This window comes from Pristis pectinata, chromosome 11, assembly GCF_009764475.1.
Source record: "Pristis pectinata isolate sPriPec2 chromosome 11, sPriPec2.1.pri, whole genome shotgun sequence".
Classification (NCBI taxonomy): domain Eukaryota; kingdom Metazoa; phylum Chordata; class Chondrichthyes; order Rhinopristiformes; family Pristidae; genus Pristis; species Pristis pectinata.
The window spans coordinates 57,314,665-57,335,491 of record NC_067415.1 but is presented as its reverse complement, the minus strand read 5'-3'; positions in this window follow the sequence as shown (position 1 = coordinate 57,335,491).

Here is a 20,827-nt window from a genome sequence, read left to right as displayed (position 1 = left end):
TGGACCTCTCTGCAACTTTTGACATGATTAATCATACCATTCTCCAACACATCCCTAACATTATCTAGTTTGGTAGGATTGCAATTGATTTCTTTCCTTCTTATCTAACCAGGTACACCAGAGAAACACATGCAATGATTTTTCATCCCAAGCCTGTACCATTAGCTCCATTATCTCCCAAAGATCTATTCTAGACTAGCTCTTATTTCTCACCTTCATGTTGTCATTTAGCAACATTTTCCAAAAAGGCAACAAGAATTTCCACATTTGCATTTTTATTCCAAGTTTGTTTTCTGTCCTTAACCAAAACTTAAACCACACCACTGTTTTATCCCCAATAGTGTGCACTTTAATGATGCTGAATAATTTCTCAATGGCCTTCGGAAAGTCATTATACCACATCAAATGGTTTGTCCTTATTTATTTATATATCCTTGTTGATTCTGCCCAATCCTATCATTATTTTAAGTTCCTCTGTTACCATTTCCTAAATATTACAATACAGCACCTTCTCTACTCCTGATATCAGGCTAACTGATCTAAAAATCTCTGTTCTATACGGTCTTAAATAGTGAGGTTACATCTTCTACCTTTCAGCCTGTAGAAATTATTCTTGAATCTACAGACTTTTGGAATATGAGGACATCCTCGTGCATCCAATACCTTCAAAACTATCAAGTTATAATTTTCCCTGGAGATTTACTTGGCTTCCATTCAGGTGAATGTTCTTCACCAATGGGTAATTCCTTTAAGCCCCACATTTACTCTAAACCTGCATTTTTTTGATATTCTGTATCTTCCTCCATGAAGACAGATACAAAATAGTTGCTTCATTTATCTGCCATTTCCTTATTCCCCAGAGTAATTTCTGCTGCCTCTTTCTGTAAGGGATCACATGAACTTTTGACAATCTTTTCCTTTTTACAAATCAATGGCAGCTCTTGCAATCTCTTTTAATGTTTCTGTCTACACTATTCTTCTGTTCTATTTTCCCTTTCATTTTCAATGTCTTAGTCTACCTTTGCTGAATTCTGAAACATGTCAGTCCTCAGCCATACTGCCACTTTCTGGCATTGTTATGAGTCTTTTCTTTTGATCTTATAACATCTTTAACTATTCTTGATAGCATGAGTGGACTACTTTTCCTGTTGATTTTCATTTGCCTTAGAGGTATATATATTATTTATAAACAATATATTAATTCTCTTAAAGTTAGCTATTATTAGTTTACTGTCATACCCTTTGATGCAGTTTCCCTATTTTTCATAATAAACTCACACCTCATGCCTTCATGGTTTGCTTTATTCATATTAAAAATGTGCTTTCAGATTGAAAAAAAATCATTTTCAATGTTTATACAATATTCTATCACATTTTAATTACTGTTCCTAAGGATTTCTTAACTACCAGATCAGCAATTAATCCTTTTTCGTTGCACAATGATAGATCTAAAATAATTGCCCCCTCAATGGATCCTCAACATGCTGGAAAACCATCCATTATGCATACCATGAATTTATTCTTATTGATAATTTGGTTTGCCCAGTCTATGTGGAAATTACAGGCCCCATGATGATTGTATTACCCTTTTTACATGTACCTCCAATTTCCTGATTTGTAGTGTACTTATTCTATGCGTTGTCCTTTATGCAAATCTGTCCTTCTCCCCAATGACCATCTGAAGCTGAACCAAAATACTATATTTAATGGTGATACCAAAAACCAATCTAATTGATGAAGGGTCTCGGCCTGAAATGTTGACTGTTCATTTCCCTCCATATATGCTACCTGACCTGCTGTTCCTCCAGCTCCTTTGTATGTTGCGAGAGATTTTTACACCAATACAAAGATTGCCTTTTTCCCTGTCCACCTGAATACACACCACATCATGCCTCAACTATTGTTGAAACCTTCATTCATGCCTTTGTTATGTTTAGACTCTACTTTTCAAAGATCATCGCCTCCATTTTCCTTGAACATTAACTTATGCTCATCCAAAACTTTGCCCATAGTCGAAACACATCACCCTTTACATCCATGGTCCCTGTACTTGCTGACCTATATGTTGCTTTGCACTGAAAAAACACCTCACTTTTAAAATTCCCTTCCTTGTTTTTGAATTCCATCCCTAACTCACTTGACCCTATGTTTACGATCTTCTCCACCCCATAGATCATCTGAGATATCTGCTCCTTCAGTTCCAGCTTTCAGATCGAAGAAGCTAAGACCTGAATTTTCCTAGCTAAACCTCTCCACTTCCGTAGCCATCTCTTCTCCCTTGAGATGTATCTCAAGCCTCTTTTTAATCTGTTTTAATATCATTTTATGTAATTTAATGCCAAACTTTTCTGGTAATATTTCTGTGAAACATTTTAATTTAGTAAAATATAAATGCAATTTGTTGTTGCTTTGTATGAACCAATAATAATTCCTACATATTAACTTTAAATTTATTTCTTTCTTAGTTCCAATTATTAATCCATTCCTATGAATCCTTCTTTAGCTTTCTGTTTGTCATTCAGTCATTTTCTTTTCATTTCCACATAAATCTCACATTGTTTTTGCTACCTCTGCATCTCTTTATTTGTGCAGATCATTCTTTTCCCTTTTCAGTAAGTCTTCATGTTCCTTCTCGGGTACATGTCACAACCTCCATGTGGCTCTCACAAATGTTTTTTAACAGGTGCACTCGGTTGGTTTCTTAAACCAATCTTAAGGTGTATCAGCATTTAAAATCTGTCCAGATGAAGGGTTTTGACCTGAAATGTCGACTGTCCATTTCTTTCCATAGATTCTGCCTAACCTGCTGAGTTCCTCCAGCATTTTGTGTGTTGCTCCAGATTCCAGGATCTGCAGTCTCTTGTGTCTCCGAGTTATTAAAACCATCAGTTCAACATTTGCAGGTGGTGAAGAAAGCAAATTAACTGTTGTGGTACTTACATGTTGAGAGGCGATATTAAGAAACCATCTGACTCCTTGTAAAAACATAGCTGGAGAGTTTTATTGAATTTTGGTCACCATATTCCTGGAAACAGTTCCTCATGGAATCCTGAAGATGACTCTGAGGTTTATTGCTGAATTTGGAGGGCTATAATGTGAGGCATGATGACTGAGAATTTATACCTTCTCCTTTATTCAGAAAGAGTCTATCAGGCATATGGATATAATATTTGAGCATGCAGTTTGCAGAGAGGTAAAAATGAAACAGACAGCTTGAACAAGTTAAGTGGCACAGTTTTGGTTTAATGGCACTAGGTCTATTGAATAGGTTATCGAATTAGTACAGTGTGATCCAGAAAAGGATGAGGGTGATGGGTGAATGTAAGTAACCTGCTTTTTTTATTGTAGGATGAGGAGGAGCACCTCTGCTCCTTCTTACTCTACAACCAACAACCAATGAAGCCTCTCTTTCAGCAGAACCTCTACTCAATTTTCAACTGAGACCTACTCAATGTCTAGGTGATCACCAGTTCTGCCAAAAGAAATGGCCCTGGATATTTTAGCATGATCCATACAAATTGGTTGCAACATTCCATGCTGTTAAATTGATTATTATTGTTCACATTTCAGGCCCATAAAGTGACTGCAATGATGTGAAAAGTAAACCACATTGTGTTTAATTGTTATTATTTGCTTTATGTTGCCATTTAAATTGTGTGAAGTTTGAGTAAATCTTCTTACAATTGTCAATGTCTCTTCAAGACACTGAAACAAGTAAAGGGACCTAAAAGTAAGGACACATTCGTGTAAAATCAAACAAAATGTTATTACTTTTAGTGTAAGAATATCAAAGGAAAAAACACAAAGTGAGGAAGGATTATCTGACCAACTAAAAATACAATAAAATTAACAAGATAAAACAACAGCATTAAATGAGAGGGAAAATGGTAAATAAAATTTCGATATATGTTATAACAAGTATTTGAAACAAGAGATAAAAGAGGGAGTAAAAGCAAATATATGCTACGTCAAAGACTGTCACTCCTGGAATGAAGGCACATACGAGAACAAATTTGAAACTGTAAAAAGCATGTAGCATTTAACATAAATGAAAGGTAGCACAAATGTAATAATGTCTTGGAAATTACTAAAAGGAAGCACAGAAACGCTGAGAGCACAAATACAAAATAAATTGAAACCTGATTAAAGCCAACTGGTATGTATAGTGCCAGATCATGTAAGTTCACATCAAGTATTTAAGGAGGCAAACTTTCAAGCAGATTGAGGTAATAGTAGTGTTGTTATGTGTGTGTACTTGCTTTGTTTTTCAGACAGATTGCTGTTTGGATTGTAGAATCATGAAGTTAGAAGTACTAATTGGAGATTATTAAAGAGAATGCGAGTTATTTTCCTTTCGTGCCTGAAGAATCACCGAAGTGGCTAAGATGGGGTCTGGATTTGCAACAGCTGGTTAGCCTACATTGAGCACAGGATACCATCTTGTTAAAGAAGTTGAAGAGCATTCTCATAGCATCCGTGCCAAGGATGATTATGGCTCTGGCAGCCAATTAAATAGGCTCCTAATACAAATTAAAGAGGCTGTATGCCATTTTGTCCAATTAACAACCCTTCCTCACAGCAACCAGCTGAAAAGAAGTCATTGTTGAAACTGTGAGCACAACTAATGGTCATGCTCAGCTTTTACTGTCCACTTCCTGTTGGAAATGAACTGAATGCACTATATTTGAAGAGAGCATATTGGGAGATGTTCTGGGATGCTCTTTCAACACTGCATTTATTGAAGAAATTTTCTGCAGATACCATGCAGTAATGGAGGCCTTATGGGAGAAGCAAAGATAAAGAGAATAGATAACCATGCAGAATTGGAGGTCAGACAGAGCATTGCTGGTGCTGAGAATCAGAGCAACATGAGTGTGGCAGGAAAGAAGACGAAGTACGTGGAAGCTAATGGAAGCCATTGGGATCCATGTCAGTATATATCTGCAGCCTCAACTTAATGATCTGGAGGCCATGATTTGGACGTCAGGGTGGGGGAAAGTTACCCGGACCCTTTATTCCAAGGGACAGTCAACACTTTGGATTGTACGGCAGTAAATGAAACAGCTGTTGTGGACTCTTGAGAGTCCACAACTCTCTGCAGCTTCTTGCGGTCCTGGGCAGAGCAGCTGCCATACCAAGCCATGATACATCCAGATAGGATGGTTTCTATGGTCCATCGGTAAAAGTTGGTGAGAGTCAAAGGGGACAAACCAAATTTCTTTAGCCTCCTGAGGAAGTAGAGGCGCTGGTGATCCTTCTTGGCCATGGCATCTACGTGATTTGACCAGGACAGGCTGTTGGTGATGTTCACTCCCAGGAACTTGAAGCTCTCAACCCTCTCGATCTCAGCGCCATTGATGTAGACAGGTGCATGTACACCGCTCTCTTTCCTGAAGTTAATGACCAGCTCTTTTGTTTTGTTGACATTGAGGGAAAGGTTGTTGTCATGACACCATTCCACTAAGCTCTCTATCTCCTTCCTTTACTCCGACTCATAGCAATTTGAGATACAGCCTATAACAGTGGTATCATCTGCAAACTTGTAGATGGAGTTAGAGCAGAATCTAGCCACACAGTTGTGACTGTATAGGGAGTAGAGTAGAGGGCTGAAGATGCAGCTTTGTGGGGCACCAGTGTTGAGAATAATCGTGCCAAAGGTATTGCTGCCTATCCCCACTGATTGCGGTCTGTTTGTTAGAAAGTCAAGGATCCAGTTACAGAGGGAGGTGTTGAGTCCTAGGTCTCAGAGTTTGGTGACAAACTTGCTTGGAATTATTGTATTGAAGGCAGAGCTGTAGTCAATAAACAATAGTCTAACGTATGTGTCTTTACTGTCCAGATGCTCCAGAGCTGAGTGTAGGCCCAGGGAGATGGCATCCGCTGTAGATCTGTTTCGCCGATAGGCGAATTGCAATGGGTCCAGGTTGTCTGGTAGGCTGGAGTTGATGCGTATCATGACCAACCTCTCAAAGTACTTCATGATGGTGGATGTCAGAGCCACTGGTCGGTAGTCATTGAGGCATGTTCCCTTGCTTTTCTTTGGTACCAAGACGATAGTGGTCTTCTTAAAACAGGAGAGAACCTGAGATTGAAGCAGGGAGAGGTTGAATATGTCCACAAATGCTTCTGCCAGCTGATCAGCAGAAGATCTTTGCGTTGTAGAAGCCTCAGCCCTTACACCTGTTTATTTGGTATGAAGTTAATGCGACCTGTGTAAACAAGAGCAGAGACTGTAATAGGGTTCGACAAATTGACCGTAGTACTGGGGCGGGGGAAGTGAAAAGGGATATGGTAGCAATAAGGGATGTAATAGTTAGGGGGGAGGGGGGGGTAAATATTCTGCAGCTGCAAGCATGACTCCCAGAAGCTGTGTTGCTTGTCAGGTGCCAGGGTTGAAGACATTTCTTCAGGGCTGGAGAAGAAGTAAGAGGGGTACGATTGAGTTGTCCTGGTCTGTGTGGGCATCAGCAACACAGGGCAAAGGAGTATGAGCAGCCTGGATTCAAATTAAGAAGCAATAATCACTGAATTACTCTCTGAGCCACATGTGTCCGGTCACTAAGATCAGTTGAATACGTGACTCAAAGACTGGTGTGGGAGAAATGGGTTTCGGTTCTGGGGAAAGAGGAAGCTATGCTCCTGAAATGGTTCACTGGTCCCGGTCTGATTCAAATATCCTAGCTAATTGAGAAATGATTTTAACTAAAGAATTTGGAGAGAGCTCTGATGAGGACAAATTTAGAAAGTTAAAGAGAAAGAATTACATGATAGTGCAGGGGAGATAAGCAGAGTCAGGAAGGAATAGTGCACACAAACATACATTTCCAATTTGTGTGAAAATAGGTAAAAAGACAAAATTGAAAGACCTTTCTTTGAGTGTTTGCAGCATTTGAATCAAGATAGGCAAATTGATGGTGCAAGTAGAACTAAGGAGGTGCAGTTTAATAGAGAAATGGTTTTGAGGTTATTATAGTTTGAAAATAAATATCCAGGATACTTTTAGAAAAGCAAAGAAAAATAGAAAGGGAGGAAGGATAGCCTTAAATAAAGGTTGAGATAAAGGCAATAAAAAGAAAGGACCTTAACTTGGAAAACTGAAAAATAGAATCAGTTTTTCCAAAGCTAACCAATAGCAGGCTGCAAAAAACATTGTTGTCTGTAGGCCTCCAACAAGGCTAGTACTTTAATCTATATAAATCCAGCAAACCAAATTAGCAGTAATCATGTCGAGGACAAATTCATGGACTGTATATGAGGTGATGTTTTACATTAATACCTTGACGAACCAACCAGGGAACAACTATTTTAGATTTAATACTGCTTAATGAGAAAGGGTTAATTAAGAATCTTGTAGATGTCTTTAAGGAAAGAGTGATCGTAATGTAATTGAAGTTTATGTAATGATTGTGAGTGATTTAGTTCAATTCGAAACCAGAGTCCTAAATTTAAACAACATATGTTTAACAGGCATGGCCGTAAATAAGTAATGGCCAATATTTAGTGTTTATGTAACAAATATGTCCCACCAAAGCACAAAGACTTAACAAACAATATGGTTAATTTGAAAATTAAAGATAGCATTAGATCAAAGGAAATTGCTACGAGGAGCATTAAACCTGAGGATTGCCAAAATTTAAGAATTCAGCATAAGAGGTTCGAGACATTGATGAAGAAAGCAAATGTATCATATGAGAGTAGTCTAGTGAGAAAGATAAAAACAAACAGCTTGTGAAAGCTTATAGAAATATAGCAAAAAGGAAAAGATTAGCAAAAGCTAAATTGAATCCCTTAAAGATGAAAATAGGAGAAATTCTACTTGGAAATACGGAAATGGCAGAGAAATTAAACACCTTTTTGTGTCTGTCTTCATGAAAAAAGGAACAGAAAACTTCTCAAAAATAGTGGAGAACAACAGGGGTGGAATAAATGAGTTGTTGAGAGAAGTTAGCAATCGTAAAACAAACAATATTGGAGCAATTAATGGGACTGAAAGCCAATGAATTCCCGGACCTGGTGACCTGAATCTTAAGGTACCCAAAAAGGAGGCTAATGGAGATAGTGGATACATTAGTTATCATCTTTCAATATTCCACACATTCTAGAACAACTTCCACAGACTGAAAGATAGCAAACGTAGCCTGACAATTTAACAACAGAGAAAAAGAAAACAAAGAGCTACAAACTAATTAGTCTGACAAAAGGAAAATGCTGAAATCCACAATTAAGGAAGTGATAATTGAAAATGATGATAGGATTGGGCAGAGTTTGTGAACGACAAATCAAGTTTGACAAATCCATTGGTTTTCTGAAGTTGGAAGAAGCACAAATGATAAGAATGCTCTCTTTATAGTGCTATGTAACACCTAAAAAGCGAATTGAAAGTGTGCTGGTGTATTAATAAGAATAATATCCAATAGTCTGAAAAACCTGTCAGTCTGGCACCACCAACATCCCAAGATGCAGAATTCTCGGAGTCTTACTGTATTTGGACTTACATAAGGCCTTGCATTTTCTCCCTGTGACCATATTGGTTCCCTCCAGCTGTTCCAGCTTCCTCTCACATCCCAAAGATGAGTGGGTTGATAGGTTAATTAGCTACTGTAAATTGCCCCTAGTGTGCAGGTGAGTGTAGAATGTGGGGGAAGTTAATGGGAATGTGTGGAGAATATAGATATGAGATTAATGTAGAATTAATGTAAATTGGTGGTTGATGGTGGCCACAGACTCAGTTGGCTGAAGGGCCTGTTCCCTCCATGTCTATTACTCTGTGAGAAAATGGAGAGTAGGGAAAAATGGGTCATTTTCAAGTTTGGAGGCGTGATTAGTGTGTGGTATAAGGATCACTGCTGGGGCCCCAAGTGCTGTCAAACTATATCAATGATTTGAATTCAGATAGACACTCTGTCCGGTTTGCTGATGATACAAAACTTGATAGCAGTGTGAAATGTCGGGAGGTTACAGGAAGGCTTAAGGATGATATGGACGGGTTAAGTGAGAGGCTGAGAACATAGAAGATAGAAGTTAATGTGGAAAATTGTGAATTCATCCACTTTGATAGGAGAAATAGAAAAAGTTAGATTTTTTTAAATTGTGTGATATTGAAAGGATTTGATGCCCTGACAGATTTGGATGTCCTTTTACACAAGTCACTGAAAGTTTAAAATTTCAATGCAACAAGCAGTCAGGAAAGTGAATGGTATGTTTAGCACTATCACCTCAGCTTTGGAATACAAAAGTAAAGATATCTTACTCTTTTCTCCTTGCCTATGGGGGGATATATTTGCTGAGGAGGGAATCCAGCAGACTGATTCCTGGGATGGAGGGATTATCCCATAAGGAGTCTGCCCTACACACTATTGAGTTTAGAAGAATGAGAGCTGATCTCATTGAAACATGCAAAATTCTTATTGTACGTAACAGGGTAGATGGTGGGAAGGTGCTTCTCCTAGGGAGTGGGGGTGGGGTGCTTACGATCAAGTATCACAATCTCAAAATAGTGTTGGTCATTAAGCACCAAGATGAGAACAAATGTCTTCATCCAGATGGCAATGGACCTCTATTCAAGTGGAGGTCAGTTATCGAGTATATTCAAGGCAGAAATTGATAGCTATTTGGATATTTTAGAATCAAAGAATATGAAGTTAAGAGAAAAAACAGTTGTTGATGTAAAATATCAGCCATGGTCTTGTTAACTAACTGAGCAGAGGTAAAGGGCTGAATGGCCTAATCCTGTTTCTGTTTCTTGGAATTTGAAATAAGTACAGGTAATGGGCTTCCTGTCTAGTTTTGTTTCTTGCTCTCATTTTAAATGGAGACATGTCTGTGTGTATTACATCAGTAATTGGGCACTTTTGATTGTGCAATCAGACTTATTCTGTGGTCTGAGTATCTTGTGAATACTGAAAGCTCATCATTAAATCAGCGTCAGATCAGTAATTAGTGGATTGGCTAACTAACCATAGATAGTTGGTACCTCCAATAATCCTTTTGGAGAGACAACCCTAAAATCTGGTGCTTGTGTCTCTGTAGTGGATCTTGAACCCACAACCTTTTCTCACAGGCTGGAGTGATACCAGTTGTGCCACAGTTGGCACTTGGTGCCACCTTTATCATTTTTATCCTATTCCCTTATGTTTTCACCACTTCCTTCAGCATTATTGTTTAATTATCTAACTGACTGCATACAGGTGGATTTCCATTGAAGTCACATCTACTTTCTGTAATATTTTACCTTGTGCACATTTGAGTGGCGTCACTTTTGTTCATTCTCCAAATCGCCAAAATCAGTGCTGGGGACAAATGCACATTGATAATGAGCATAATCTTTTTTTCATGTTAACCATTGCATGAATTACAAAACCTATAAATAAAAATCTGTTTTGAAAACTGGACCAACAATAATAAGTGGAACAACACTGATAAGAAAACCTCTAAACACCAACCCACTAAAATGAATCCCCATTGCCAAAAAGAGAAAAATTGGACTACACAGAACAAAATAGATTATAAAAGAAACACAGTTAATGCGCTGAGAGAGAATGGTGGTGTTAGCATATGAATATGGGAGAGATATTCCCATCATAGGGAAGCTGCCAAGTTCTTTATCATTTTCTCCTAGGGGGTGGGTCTTTTGTTGTGCACTTTCCTGTTAGCTGCTGCTCCTTTTATTGTTTCAGGATTTCTCCCATAGACAAATTATAACTGCTGGTAAACACATTAGGGATACACAGTGAAGCCAGACAGCTTCTTGTTTCACATTGCCCATAAAAATGTGAATGCATTGTTCCAATAGGTGCTGCTATCTCATTGTAGACACACAAAAGCTTTTGTGTGTAATCGCCTGTGACAACCTGTAATTGGTCACGCCCCTGATGTGAACATTTCTTAAAAACTCCTCCTCTGTGGATTTATATTCCTGTATTTATATCTGTGGTTAGTTAGCCAATCCATTAATTACTGATCTGACGCTGATTTAATGATGGATGAAGCTCTCGGTATTCACAAGATACTCAGACCACAGAGTAAGTCTGATTGCACAACCAAAGGCGCCCAATTACTAACGTAATGCACACAGACATGTCTCCATTTAAAATGAAAGCAAGAAATGAACTTAGACAGGAAGTCCAAAACCTATCCTTATTTTATATTAACTGAGTCATACATGCAAGGGCTTGCATGTGTCCAATTATTTAGGTATTCTAGCCATACCTTGCAGCTAGTAAAAGGCATGCTAAAAATGATTATTTGATTTTCATTAATTACCGATCTCTGATGAATACAGTAAAACATGTAGGGATCCAATTTCTTTGGATGACAGGGGTTTCCATTTCACTGTGGAATAGAGTGACATTTTGCATGTATACATTTAGGGCGCAGGTGTCAACTTTGGGAATCAGCCAAATGAACTCAGCTCCCTCTTCATGTAGCATTCTTCTTTCCAACATCCACACAGGGTTGGCCTTTACTCCTGTTACTTTCTGTCTTCTATTGTCCTCCCTAAGAATGAATTTGGAAGCTCTCTGCTTGATTCTTTCTAAATTGAAGCATTTTTTTATTATACTTTCTATTATTGTTGACGCATGTTGCTTTCAGGATGATAGAAGGGAAATCAGCAAATCTTTTGGCTAGCAGTTCCCAAGCTACAAATCCAAATATTTTAAGACTCTAAACTGAACCAACCTATTTACTTGTAGTTGGGAGCAAAGAGCTAGAATCAAAAGAGGATTTGCTTGTTAGATAGAGTTGGAAATAGTCACTGCATATATTGAGCCATAGAACTAGTTTTTGACTTTGCATGATAGTGTGAGACAGGTGAAAGTGAGTCAGCAGCTTACTTCGTTCGCACTTGTTTCAAACAGATGTGACATGGACAGCAGTCTTGCTGTTATGAGAGGTCAAAGTCTAAAGCGCTTTTACCTTTGCCCTGTTAGACAATGTCTGTCAGATCACTTTCATAATTTTCTTCAATCTTTCATAAAGCAAGAAAGTCTGGATTCTAAAATAAATGATGATGCAGAGAATGATAAACCATATGCAGTTAAAATGATTATCACTTGCCTCAATTTTCCAGTAGGCTTCCACTATGAACGAATAAATAGTGGGTAATGATTTGTGTCCAAGCTCCAGTAACAGACCATTAAACACAGATTGAGACAATCTGATCAAATGTCGCTTTTACAGCCATGAATTAGCTTGTGACTTTCTGCGTCACTGAGCTGCATCAGGGTCACCTAGTAGCCAGAAGCTGTGATGTTAACTGACCTCAGCAAGGACACTAAAGAGATTACTGTTAGCCTCAGTGCTCCATCAATCAGGGAGAGAAAAATCTAATGAATAGAGCTCCTGTTTCTTTCCAACAACACACGCTGCAAAGCACAAGTATAAACGCATGAAGGTGAACATGAAGTATAAACATATGAAGTATATATGCATGAACCAGATTCACCATAAGGCCTCGCTGGTTGAATAGTTTGCCAAAACTCACTGGAAAGGCTAATATGTCACTGAAATATCAATTAAGTAATCTATTGAAAGATGACAAGCACTCAAAACATTTGTGGGATATATGTTTTTGGGAAGGATGGGGAAGAATATTTGGGATGGAAAATAGCATGAATTAGGCCGTTGCAATAGTTGGTCCTAATTCCGGTCAACAGGAAATGAGCACCGTTACCATCCTTACTTGCAGCACGGAGTGGTGTGAACAGAAACAAAGATCAGAGGTCACCACAGGTCAGTGATGCTTTTTAGTGCAATAATGTTTAATTAGCTGCTACCGATAGCAAGCTTTTGTAGTTTTTCCCAATTTATCCAAGTGTATCAGGTTTAGGAAGTTTCTGATTTATTTATTTCCATCTGTATTTTTGGCAAGTTTTATATTCTAAAATTACTGATTTTAAGTCTATACTTTCTTGATTATTTTATTTAAGAACTTGTGTAAAGTGCAAATTGTAAGCTAAAACCTTGTGAGCCATTGACATTTGTGGTCAGATAACGTATTGCCAATGATGGATAGAGGATAATTCAGGGTGATTGCTAATAGCATCTAACACTCCAGGAATTACATTGGAAACAAATGACTAGCAGGATGATGAAGAAAAGCATTCCATTTATATGTGGTGTGACAAAGCTTAAAGATATAAAATAGCTTTTCATTATAAAGAAAATCCCTATTCTCATGTAACCTTTTAATGGGTTGCAAGGGGAGGGGATGACATAATTGATTAAGGATTTGTCTGATTATAAAACTGGAGTACAGCAGATTAGTGAGATTAGAGAGAATGTGATCTAATTGTTCTGGTTTCTTTGACTGAGAGGACTCCCATAGAGCCGTGTCACGTCACACAGGCAGCTTCTGTACAAGGAACCATTGCTTTAACATAAGCCAATGCCATTTAATTAACTAATTAATTGTAAAGAACTGTAGAGGGCTTCTGCTTGAATTGCCACTCCCATGATGTCATGTAAAGATGCAGGATGAAAAAAACAAAGTCTAACGTATAATGCGAAGGTTACTCGGAATGAAGAGTTAAAAGATTAGTTTTAAGAGTTACATTTAATATCTACTACTTCAAGTAACAGAAACATTGATTTAAAAAAATACTGAGAAACCAGTGGTTTAGTACAAATTGATCTATTAATCTCGGCACATGGAAACATTTTTTAAGAAGTCTGACAGCTAATGTCCTTTATAGGAGACAGTCAAGGCCAATCCTTTGCACTCTCACAACTGGGAATGGTGGCACTGAATGAAATATTATAACTATGTATCAGAGGAAACTGAAAGTACATTAAAAAATAATGAGGACTGTTCAGCTGCACAACAAAGACGTTAGTCTGACATCTAGTTAATTTGTCGTGCCTACAAGGGACATAAATGATACACGGCATTGCATTCAAATTAAAGTGGAGTACAAGAAATAAACTCTAACAAATGAGACTTTTGCTTTCATCTTGTTAAAAAACCATCGTCTGCATCATCCTTAATGTGCAAAGACAGTCACTGAATCAATGACATCTGAAGCTATTAAGACGGCAATGTGCCATGTAGAAGCAATGCATCATGGACTACTTCAAACACCACCAGAAGATAATTACATTCAACACCTTCCTTCTTCCTCCACAGATGCCAAGTTCTTCATCTTAATGGTATTGTGAGGATGAAACAATAAATAATAACGAGGTGGCTTGTTGATAGGCTGGGAAGAAAAAAAAGTGCTACGGAGGGTCAGAGGAAAGTATCCCAACTCAGATCTCGAAGTACTTTTCCATTTAGTTTCTTGATTTCCCTCTTTTCAGGATCTGTCACATTAGATGTCAACTTTCAGCCAAAACGGTTGCATTGATGAAGTTAATGGAGACCAGCTGCAGGGATTCCAAAGCAGTTCCATGCATTTGTACAAAAGCCTGGACTTGCATTTATATGGAGGCCAAACAAGGAACAATGCAGTATCCTGCCTCTCCAGGTCAGATTATCTTCTAAATTATACTGAGAAGGGAATATTTTGTCATGAAGGTATTCCCATAAACTTCTCTTCAACTTTAATTATTTACCTCTGACAGTAGGAAATTATATGATGGAATTTTCAATCAAAAGATCAGTTGAAAGATAAAACTTCAGATCATGTTTTGTTTTTCCTTTTAATATCCCATTTTCTGCACCCTGGATTAAACAGGAAAACTCAATTAGTACTATTTGATTGCAGTTTCAGCCCTTGAACTTAAATGAAAAAGATCTTAGTTGAATGTTGTGCTAAATAAAAGCATTACAGTTAAGTGGAGTGGTGAGCAAGAAACTAAGGAGCTGACAGAGAAACAAAAGGATAGGTTCTGACTTTGTTCAATAGCATAAAATAGAATGGTAACAAATTAGCAGGTGATGTTATAGTGCATCCCATTTTTGTTTTCTTTAACTACTAAAACATTAAAATCAAGAGATGTACACAATCTGTCTTTCACAACCACTGGGTTTACACTATTAGAAAAAGTGAAAATGTGCAATTTGTGGAATGAAACTTCTTAAAATATTTTTCATGCTTTGTAATCATTCAATGGTGAACAAGTCTGTCTGAAATATTGTGACTGATTACATTTCACACCCTTACAAAGGGCATTTGGCTTCTTTCAATCAATTGTCTCCTGACAAAAACAGTAAAGGCTGAAGTCTCAGAGACTGCTGTGTTGTTGCTGGTGACATTATGATGCATGACAAAGTGTCTCATGACAAGCAGGTGTTCACAGTGAGCAGTGCCTTCAATGGAGTTCGAAAGAGCAATACTCAACCAATTACATTGCTACGTTTTCAAACACTATAGTTAAATTGCCTATAAAGAGTACTTAAAGTGAAGCATCTCCCAATTGTTTTACGAGCTTCATTCCCAGATATGAAAGGTCACATTGACAGATTCAAAAATAAAGCAAACTGTGCAAATTAAGTTGAATACTTTCAGAGAGTTGGAGAGAAGACAAGTTTGATTCCAAATCAAAACTTATGAAATGAGATTCATAGAAATGAATTTATTTTCATGAAAGAAAATAAAAGTGAGGGTATTTAATATAGTTTTTAAAATGGTGAAAATGAGTACATTGATATCGGCAGGATTATTTAACTTCTCTGAGGGTAATCTGTGGGATGAATTCAAAATTAACAAATCTAAATCAAAATCTGTGTTCAGAAGAAAAAAATTGCACTCATACAATTATGTGGTACAAAGTGGTGAACTTGTGAACTACGTTTTCACATAATACAACTTTTGTTATTCAAATGACAACTTAAAAATCAGTTTGGTTAAGAGAATTGAAAATTTACGGATAGACGTGACCAAGTGAATTCTGATGTTTTTGAGCTTTGGGGAATATGTCATGGAAGTGACAGATATATAATGTGCAATCTAAGACCAGAGATATTTTGAAATTTATTCTTCCCTTGTCTGTAGGCAAATAGAGAAGTTTTGAAGCTTTTAGTGGGAGAGTAAAAATTAGAGGTGAGAGAACCTATGGCAGAATGGATTACTTATGAAAGGGATAGGATAAGCAGTTTGATGGACAGTGTGGATGCATATTGTGACAAGGTTTAGAGCTGGTATGAAAATGCATTCCATGAATTAATGAAATCCAGGTTACATTGTGGTCAGATGTGACTATAGGTTCATGTTTATAAAAGAGTTAACTGAATTCATATGATGTGAATTAATGAACAGTTACATAATCAAAAAGGCAATGTTAAAGCAAACCCATGTGTATTGCTATCTATATTTTATGTTTAAATTTCTCTTCTACTGTAATATGGTAGCTTAATGACATTCTGCTTTTCTGATATCCATTCATCTGAAGGCAGCTTTATATGCCCCATAAATATCCTTGCTTCAGGAATTGACCCTATTTTCCACATTAACTTGCTACAAATATCAATATTTAATTCACTGTTCCTCTATGTAAAGTGAAGATATGAGTTCAAAACTCAAGATGGGCAATTTAAAACTTTGTGGAGAGAGCTTTTGTCTTTGCATACTACCCTACCACCAAATGCATGTAGAGATACCAATAACCAGTAATAGTCACCAGTGTACATTCAGTTCAAATGAAGTTCAAAACATAGTAAGCTCTTAACAAGTGCAAGTCACAAAATTTCTTTTGCTAATGATGGTCCAGAGAAAGGCTATAGAAAATACTAGACATTGATGTCAAAGTTATTTGTGTTATCTGCCAATGTATTGACCCCAATACAAGACTGGGAGTAGCCAGTTTGAGAAGAAAACTACAGATGTAGTGGTTGGTTGGGGAATGGAAACAGTGTCGTGATTGGTGCAAAGAAAATTTTCAAAGGCTGGAGCATCAGCGCCAAACTGAGCAGTTACAAATAACTAACAAATGTGTAGAAACTTGACCCCATTTGAGATGGTGACATGAGTTTGCCTTCCAAATTTTGCTTCATGTGCTAATATGAGAGAAGATGTGGTAACATATAAACCAATGCCAATCCTGCATTCTTGTGAATTGGAAGTAATGTAACACACCTATCATCTAGGTTTGCTATCTTTATTTCCCAAGCTGCTGTCATGATATGTTTTACTATTCTTACTATGAGCGAGCTGAACATCTCAATATTGCTGTCACTCATGTATATTGTCTTATACATGGGCTGTATTCATATAGAGGGACTAACTCAATCACATATTTTGTGAAAACCCTGTTGTGTCACTCAGTGTTTATAAATCAGAATATTGGTGTGTCGGAGTTGTCAAAGAAGGTAGGAATTCATGGGAAATTATATGCTTGTGAGAGGGTCATGGTGGTTTAGCTACATTCCTGGGTTCTCTCAGACTATTTGTCAAGATAAAAATGAACTAACTTGGAACACAGTCATAAATGCAAACATCTGAATTGTATCCTAATGTAGAGCAATGATTCAATAAATTGAAGCTCATCTGTACATTAACGGAGACAAAACTGAAAATAATCTGAGTGTACAGGATAAATAAACAGAGGAAATAACAGCACAGAACTTGCACACCAAATGTAATGCCTCAGTTGAATCAGGAATATTCTCAGAGGAGGACAAAGGAAAGATAACTGAATTGGAAAGTTTGAACATAAACCTTTCAGCTTTGATATCACTGATGGTGAAGTCATCATTCTGATTTAGAAGGATCAAAAATGTACTTACAACTTACCTATTTAAAAATGCATTGGGTTGATTTTGTGATCTGAGCTTCTGAGAAATAATGGAATTTGCTGAGTGCTTCTCACTGGACATTCAGAGTACACAGGTCAGCAAGGAAATGAAAATATACTGACTGCATCACCTCTTCCCTGAAGCAAAAGGCACCAGAATGCTGCAGGATCTTTTCTGAGAAAGGTTATAGCAGGACTTATTGTTTCATTTTATTCAATCTTGGGATATCAATGGCTCTGCCAATTCTGGCATTCATTGTTTTATCCGATTTACCCTGAGGAATTGGAATACATTGCCACCATGAATAGGATGCAGGGCTTGGTATCACGGAAGGATTTGTGGGTCCATTTCAGAAAGAAGTATTAACCACATTGCTATTGAAATAGAATTTACGTTGAGCAAGCAATGACGACATTTTCTTCCCTGAAAGTCACTTGCGAACCATTGTATTTTTATGTCAACCAACATTTTTACTGATACAAGAGGATAATTTATTTTTTTACAATAACTGAATAACATTTTTCATGCTTTGAATGCTGGAATTTAAATAAACAATTTTTGGTCCAAATTTCTTAGTTACCAATTCTGTAATGTAGCCACTATTCTCTCATTCCATTGTGTAAAATGGGTTTTGGTTCCTATTATGCACTGTTCAAATTTGAAAAACACAGAAATCTTCATAAGTCATACAATTGGATTATAAAATTTGCATCCTTGGATGGAGAATTACTACATCAGATATAGCACAATTTGATCCCATCCTCTTGGCTAGTAAAATATAGCATTCCCATCATAACCATTTGATGGCTTATTTATCCCAAAAATATGATTTTGTGCTCTGAATCTGTATGCATTACAAACCAACATGACAAGGTGAATGAGGCTTTTTACAGTCAACCATTAGGAGTAACCTTCATCTCTTCAGATTTGAGTTGATTCAAATTCAGGTCCCAGAGGTGAAAGGACAGTGCACTATCTCACAATGGTAATCAGTCATCAAAAAAATCATTGTAATGAGAGATTTATTTTAACAAAGCTGGAATTATATGAGGTCCTGTCACAGCCATAGAACCTTACAGAGGATTATTCAATCAGGCTCCAAAAGGAACACTGGGAGGGCCACAAGTTCCTGATTCCCAATAGCCTACACAATATATATCTGATTAGCATTGTAGAACCCTCTCTTAATTGGAATACCCTCTGGCATATTAAGCAAACACTACAGAATGTATAGAGAATGAACTTATGCCTGAGCAAACATTTCCTTTAAGTGGACATTTCATTATCGGACTTAAGCAAGCGTTTAATGAAAGGGTTACCTAGTCCACATTGGTTCAAAAACGACCCTACACAATTTTTAAAACCATGAGCTTATCCTAATTCAATTAATTATATGTTAATTCATTCCTTTCATAGTATCTGGATGGCTGTCTGATTCTGAAAATGATTGTAGATTATAAGGGAAATAGTGGTCGCAGATACAGGATGTACCATTCGCTCCATTGAGCACTGTAGGTCCAATCAACTTGGTTACATGGGAATGTTGGTTTTGCAATGCAAACGCGTTGGGTTAAATAATGATAATAATGTATATTATACTGTTAAGTCGACATCCTGGAGGCTTTGGTCAATGGTTGCTATGTGTCGGGGAGAAGTTTCATGCTGTGTTTTTTTCTGAGGTTTTGTCTTTGTCTACTTTATATCCCTCAGGAGACCGAGTAAATTGGAGAAAGTCCACGATGCTGCTGATTGTACCTATTCCATCAGATGGATTTGGCTCAGTAAGCTGAGCCTTTTCTGTTCCCATGCATCTTCCTGTTTTTTTTTAATATAACAACAGAAGAATGTTATTGTAGTTATTGTATCCATTGATTTTCAGTGAGGTTCACTGAGTCTTCAACAATAGTTGGGAAGACGTATCTATGACATACAATCATGGAGAAGAAATATTTATGATTGTTTTTATTAGAGGCATAACTTATATTGTCGAGAGTAACATTATCTCCAGTTGATATGTAAACTCCCTATTAACCGTGTCACATAATGCAAAGCTTATTACCTTTACTCTAAATGGCCTAAAGCCACCAACTTCAATTCTAAATCATCTAACATCTGGGACTTGTTACTGTAAGGAGATTAACAATATTTAAATTCTAAAAATTTTATCTAATTAAGTCTTTGGCAGAATCTTGCCAAAGTCTCATCAATTAAGACTAAGAAAACAATTTAGATTCTTCTATTCAGAGTATCGGTGATTTATACATCATGACAGCTTTCCTTTTTCATTGATCTGTTCATCTTCAGCTGGGCCAGTCGAACATTGAAGAAGTGCTTGCTGGTACTGTAGACTAATGCATATCCTGCGACAAATGACCCTCATTTGAGGCCTGAATTGTAGGACTTGTCAGTTTTGAGTGAGCTCAAAATCTAATAGATGATCCTAACAGCTAGCTGACAAATAAGTCTTGATTCATCAATGATATGGAGTACATTGCAGCAAAGAGTGCCATCACAAATGATATACAACTGAGGCTGAAAGTTTTTGTTGTTTCTTATCAAAATGAAAATATTATTGAAAAGAATACCAACAGTAGTTATGCTGTGATACCATGTGCCAACTTTAAGATCAAAACAAAGCTTTTAATGAATGACATTAAAGGTAGTCAGTGATTTTTACAGCAGAATTAATCCATTTTTCTTATAACTTTAACCCTCAAACTGTCATTCCAATGTTATCTTCAAGCTTTTCAAATCAAATTTCATTAAATCCTGTTTTTATCTGAAACTTTATTAAGAGGAAATACTTCCATTGATAAATGGATAGAAATACTCAAGGAAGAGAAAATTTTGTGATGATCAATCCATAAATTTACAAATGTTTTACACATTTATTCATATGCCAGATGACATTAATGTGGAGGAAAGTTCAGAAAGGGACACAGTGGTCTTTTCAGAGCTTCATCCCATACTGCTGGGTAATGAAGTTCTGTGGGCTTTTCCCAGTAATCCACACAAAAATAAACATCAAGTGCTGCTGGAAGACTATCAACTGAGTAAAAGACATACTTTGGGTTGCCCAAACCTGCTGGTTTTCCAGTGCAAATATCTACAGTATCTTCAACCGAATGCTGCAGTCTGACACATTTCAAGGTG